Raw genomic sequence first — 6,654 nt, 5'->3', positions numbered from 1 at the left:
CATTTTCAGCACATTCTTTTTTTTTTTGGTAACCACAAATTTTTGGTGTACTGCCGTTTGTGCGGCTTTCCTCCACTCAGATCGAGACAACCTCGCAGCCTCTGGACATCACAAAGCACTTCAAGCTTTTTAAATATCCTTTGATGGGGAGGGGGCGTTGCTCATGTGGGTCAGCATCTTTTGCCCACCCCTAATTTCCCTGGAACTGAGTGGCTTGCTCAAGAGTCAATCACATTGCTGTGGGCCTGGAGTCACATGTAGGCCAGACCGGGTAAGGACGGCAGATTTCCCCTCCCTGAAGGTCGTTAGTGAACCAGATGGGTTTTTACAACAATCGACGATATTTTCAGGGTCACCATTGCTGAGAATAGGGGTGGGATATTCTGGTTTCACCCACCCCGAGAGATCCTGGGTTGGATTGCCCGATTTGGAGACAATGTCCCATTTGCCGATGTGGGAACGGTGGCAAAGAATGGCGCAAAACGGTCACCAAGTCCCCGTTTTGTTGGGGGCGAGCTGGACGGCAGCATAGAGCACCCGGCTCTAGCTGCCAATGCTCCCCGGTGAATTGCCGGGTTCATGGCCCCGTGTGCGCACGGCGGTGACCTGCAGCGGCCGTGCTGTGCTGCATGGCGGACGAAGCCCGCGGACCCGGCCCTCAAATCAGTGACCCCCCCTTTGGTCGGCTCGCATGCCCCAGACCACCCCCCCCCCCCCCACAGTGCCCCCAGCCCCGAATAATGTCCAACCTGCCCCCGGATCAGCCCTCCCCCGACCGTGGCAGCGCTGAACTGAGTCCGCAGCCACCACGCCGCGTTCCCGGCAGGTGAGACCATGAGAGACCCACGCCGTCGGGAACTCGGCCGGTCGGGGGCGGAGCATCGGGGGGGGGGGCGGGCCTGAGGCAATATCCTGAGGCTGTTGCTAAGTGGTGCGGCGTGCTCCTAGAGTACACCGCTTTGGAACGGGGTGGAGCATTGCGAAATCGGCGCAGCCCCCGATTATGTCAGAAATTTGGATTGTCCGGCCAAACGCGGTTTCGGGGTCTGGGCGCAGAGAATCCAGCCCCATAAAATAGCATGGTAAAATGGTGCCCACTCTTCCTCACAGGATTGTCTCCGATTACCACGAGAGTTCAGCCATGATCGGATGCGCACCAACATGTATCTCCCTCACATCCTGCCGTGCCAACGGCACCAATGATACTCCGTGGCCTCATCGCCTCGGATACCAAACCTGTCTGCACCCATGTGGGACCCAATCATGGATTCTTTACACCAACCCTCACACAAGGAAGGAAAACAAATGAAAATACCCCAAAACCCTAGTTCCGAAGGGGTGTTCCATATACCACACAACGCAACTTAACCCTCGTCTCTGCCCAGTGCAGAGTCAATGTCATTCCAGACATTTGTACAGAGAGGACCGATCAACGTCTTCAGGGCCTCCCAAAAAAACAGAGAGGAAATAAAAACCAGACCTACCAGAGATAAATTACAGGATAACAAAGGATCAGAGCCCAACCCATATTTTCCTGCTGCAGGCCAATCGTCCACCAACGAGTTAGAGAATGAGCTGCTCTTTCAGCCAAGAAAGCGTCCCAACTTCCAGGAGGGCAACAGGATATCAACCAAAATGCAGGACTCGGGTCAACCCCAGTCACCGAAGAAGCAAATTCCAGCCTCTCAGGACGTCCCGAACCGGCACCTTCAAAATGTGACCTCCCAAGATCCGGGGGGGGCATCAGAGTACCAATCACAGCCCTGGATATGGTCAAGCCCAGCACCTCCCAACATACAGGAATCAATAGCCCCAGAAATGAAATGAAAATGAAAATCGCTTATTGTCATAAGTAGGCTTCAAATGAAGTTACTGTGAAAAGCCCCTAGTCGCCACATTCGGGGGAGGCTGGTACAGGAATCGAACCGTGCTGCTGGCCTGCCTTGGTCTGCTTTCAAAGCCAGCGATTTAGCCCAGTGCTAAACCAGCCTCTCTGTGCTAAACCATCCCCAATACGCCCAACACTCTTATCCCAGCCAGACCTGCTCCTCTCCAAACACATCCAGGGCAGTGTGCCACCCCCATTTACACCGGAAAGAAAAAATGATGATTGCGACAGCCTCAGCCGAGTGGACCCCATCACCACGGTGAAGAAGAATCGTCAAGACACCCAACAATTGGGTGCCCCTGGTCGGGGGGCGAGGGAGGGGGAGGGGGGGGGCGATTCTTTCCTCCTCAGTATAACCAGTGACTGCTCCCCTGAACCATTGGATGGGACCAGGGATAGTAACAGCATTCTGCCCACCCCCAAATCACAGGAAGGACAGTTAGAATAACCTCTCTCTTCAATAAAACCAACCAAGAATTAACCAGACCCACCTCAGCCACTCATATCCCCCACTATTCTCATCGCTCTAGAAAAAGACCCAGAGGGAAGACTCCAACCTCTGGGGAAACGGACAGTGTTCACTCTAACTATCCTCAATCTCCGTGAGGACTTAACTAGCATCCAACTCCACCTCCACTATCCACCCCTTGGCTCTGTTCAGCTTCATTATAAACGAGATAAGAGGTGTCAGAAAAGCACCTGCCCCACCCCTCCCAGAACCATAAAGATTATTACACACGATGACATAAAGGAGTAAAACGTGCACAGTCCGCATTTCACATAATCGACTCACTGATGTTTGTCAGAACGGACGCCACCCATGCTCACATCTCGCACACCCCTGCAGGAAAAAAGGACAACAATAAATAATCAACAACATCATGGCAGGGGAGGATGGTCCAGGATTATAGAGGGAGCGCAGGATAATGACACCGCCCACGTTGCTCGAGACGGCTGAAGCCAAGGCAGGATCGTCGAACACTCCCTCAAGATCTCTCAATGATCTCACTTCCACCACGCTGCCGCTCCGGCGCCCGAGCGACCCTCAGCCTCGGCCCTGGCCCCCGGGGGGCTGCATCTCAACCTGCTTGACCACTACCAACCACTCGCGACAAGTATCGAGGATCGGATAATATAGGGCCAGTGGTCGGGGCTCCAACCAACCCCTGGCCTCACAGGTTGGATACTCTGTGCTGCACCGAACCTGATGCACCCAGTTTACAAATCAAGATTACTACTACTACTAATAATCGCTTATTGTCACAAGTAGCCTTCAAATGAAGTTACTGTGAAAAGCCCCTAGTCGCCACATTCCGGCGCCTGTTCGGGGAGGCCGGTACGGGAATTGAACCGCGCTGCTGGCCTTGTTCTGCATTACAAACCAGCTGTTTAGCCCACTGTGCTAAATCAGCCCCCACTAAAGCATGGCAGCCAATCTTCAAACTGAACCGGGAACTCACCAGGGACCGGGCTCCTGGACATTCCTTGCCCGATCCTCACCTTCGAACCTGTCAGGATAAACGACACACTACGCAGCAGAATCTCAACAACTCGAAGGCGGGCCCTGACCAGGGAGATTGCTCGTCCGGACGCCAGGACTCTCTCCTGCGCCTCTACCATTCTCCCAAGGGCACCTCGCAAATCTTCAAAGTGAGCTCTTCAGACCCGCACCACAGAGCCGACACCTTCATCCAGGACAACATTCTCAATGGCGGCCCTCATCGGGATGCAGGCAGCTGACCGCTCACCCGCAGCAACGCCGCAGCAAGCAGGGCCCCACCCCAGCCCACTCCCACCGTCACGGTCAAGCAAGGACTTTCTGCAATGTATCTCGACTCCTCTTCGCGGAACACCACTCAGGGTCCGGCGAAGCACACAGAGCAAGACCTGCATCCCGAGAAAAGACAAGTAGGAAATGGGTACCAGGATGAAGTGACGGATTACAAGACGAGCAGAAACTTTAATCACACACGGCTTCCTTCAGGTGCAGGTGAATGCGGCCAGGGGCCCTCGTCTCTCGAGGGCGCAGGGCTGCGTTGAGATGCGATCAGCTCAGGGCTCTTCCAAAGAACCGAGGCGGCCCCACTAACCAGCCACGTTGGCTCTTGTCCAACCCGCAGGAGCTGCTGAGAATCAGCACCTGGGGTTGGTGGGCCTGACTCTAGCCCAGCCCCAGCTCTCTGGAATGAAGTTGGACCATGTAAGCTGAGGAAAGTTTCCTGATTGGAGCACGTGCCTTGGCAGTAACAATTCCGCACCCTGAGGTACCATTACAAAACTAATGTGAATAATTGTCTTCACAAAACTCACGCGAATAATTGTCTTCACAGATCCAGACTGTTGTTAAGTTGTTGAATTTTGACCGATTGTGTCCATTTTTTTAAGACGTCAGTCAGCTTTGGCTGTTCTCGAGTTAGAAAATACATTGGGCCATAACTTCCTCAAAGTGACAATCAGCATCGGATTGTCACGTAACATTGTGATATGATCCTAGTTGATGTTATAACTGGACGGGAAGATCCCACAATAGAACCCTGGATCGAAAGACTGTAAATTTTATTTTTTTAAAAAGAAGAGTGAGTAAGCCAGGTGCCCGCTTTCTCCAGGCAGCGGGAGGTGTAGATGGGGGTCAATGGATGGGAGGCAGGTTCGTGTGATGGACTGGGCTGTGTTCCCGACTCTCTGAAGTTTCTTGCGGTCTTGGGCCGAGCAGTTGGCGTACCAGGCTGTGATGATACAATACGCCTCTACTCCCCCCCCCCCATTATTTTCGCAATCGCACATGGATTTAAGGATTAACATGGATGGCAAAGTACATCTTAAGCTACAATGGTCTCATTCACACGCAAAGTCCCTTTTAAGCACACAAGATGACTGTGGTCAAATTTACGCACTCCTATCAAAACCCAGGTTAGTGTCTGTGGATTTCTGCTCAGAATCCCCCAGATGAGATCTTCCAAATGTTTTGCTTATTCACGGGATGTGGGTGTCGCTCGCTGGGCTAGCATTTGTTGTCCATTCCTAATTGCCCTTGAACTGTAAGGCTTGCTCGGCCATGTCAGAGGGAAGTTAAGAGTCAACCACACTGCTGTGGGGTCTGGAGTCACATGTAGGCCAGACCGGGTAAGGACGGCAGATTTCCTTCCCTAAAGGGTATTAGTGAACCAGATGGGTATTTACAGCAATCAATCTTAGTTTCATGGTCACCGTGACTGAGACTTGCTTTATCGCCCAGATTATTACTTTCCTACGTGAATTGAATTTAAATTCCACCCACTGCCTTGGTGGGATTTGAACCCCTGTTCCCCAGAACAATGGGCGCGATTCTCCCAAAACGGGAGAAATCGTAAGGCTGGCGTCAAACCCGGGCGGGTTTGACGCCAGCGCGCCCCTTCCCGACCGGGAACCGATTCTGGTCCCCGGTCGGGGCTAGCAGCCCGACGCCGCAAGCTCCGGCATCACGGGCTTAACGAATTTCGTTAAGCCCGCTTGCCGGAGTTAGCGCCGGCTGACGCGTCATATGACGTCAGCCGCGCATGCGCGGATTGGAAGACTCCAACCCGCGCATGCACGGATGACGTCATCGCGTATTTGCGCGAAACCCGCGCATGCGCGGGCCGGGATGCCCCTCAGCCGCCCCGCGAATGGATACTGCGGGGCGGCGGAAGGAGAAATAGTGCGCGGGCATCGGGCCCGCTGCCCGCGATCGGTGCCCACCGATCGCGGGCCCATGGCACCCTTGGCACGGCCGTGGTACTGCCGTGCCAATCGGTGCCATGGTTATAAAAAGCGAGTTGTTCCCGCTGTTTTTACGAACGGCCAGACCAGGTGTGTTTGCCGTTCGTAAAAACAGCGTAAAGGGCTGGGACTTCGGCCCATCGAACAGCTGTGAATCGCTGCCGGCCGTAAAAAAACGGCGGCAGCGATTCGTGTCGGGAGTTGGGCGGGGGCGGGGGGAGAATAGCGGGAGGGCGGGAAAAATGTCGGGAAGGCCCTCCCGCTATTCTCCGACCCGTCGTGGGGGTCGGAGAATTTCGCCCAATGTGTTTGGGTCTCTGGATTACCAGCCCAGTGACATTACCACTATGCCACCATCCTGCTCTGCGTTTGAGGATGAAAATTTATTTGGAAATTTATCTCGCATTTGTAGATGGGAGGGATGATTAACTTGGCAATATACAGTCAATGGTGGACCATCACCTGACTGGGCCCAGTCTGTAGGAGGTATCATGTACCGTTATAGCTTAGACATCCACCCCTCATTTCGCTTCAGGCTCTTATCTAACTCATTGGGCCTGATTTATCCACCGCGTTGTGCCCGGCGCTGATTTGGGCGCCCCGGTTGACTAGCGGGAAAGGCCAAAATCGAGACTCACGCCAGGCGCGAATCAGTTGGCTTTCTAACCAACCCCTCCCGATGGTGAGTTCCGGATCTCGCCCAACTATGGCGAGCATAACATTAACCCCAATTTGCATTAACTTCCATCTAATCAGTGAGATTGAAGTCGAATGTAGCGGCCTCCCTTGAATTAACCGGCTCCCCAGCGGGAAATCACGCGGGCGTCGTTTAGCGCTCCTTGTTAAAAACGTGAAGCTGGTGCAATGTCTGCTGAGGGGAAGTGAGGAGGGGAGCAGCCATTTCCATGTTCCGGCATGCTACTCAAGGGCACCAGAGCTGCTCCCGCAGGGGGGGGGGGGGGGGGAGAAGGGGGGGCAGGGGCGGGGCATAATGTGGGACTTTTTGTGAGGCCTTCAAGCCGTCTTTA

This window comes from Scyliorhinus canicula, chromosome 10, assembly GCF_902713615.1.
Source record: "Scyliorhinus canicula chromosome 10, sScyCan1.1, whole genome shotgun sequence".
Classification (NCBI taxonomy): domain Eukaryota; kingdom Metazoa; phylum Chordata; class Chondrichthyes; order Carcharhiniformes; family Scyliorhinidae; genus Scyliorhinus; species Scyliorhinus canicula.
This window is presented reverse-complemented; position numbering follows the sequence as displayed.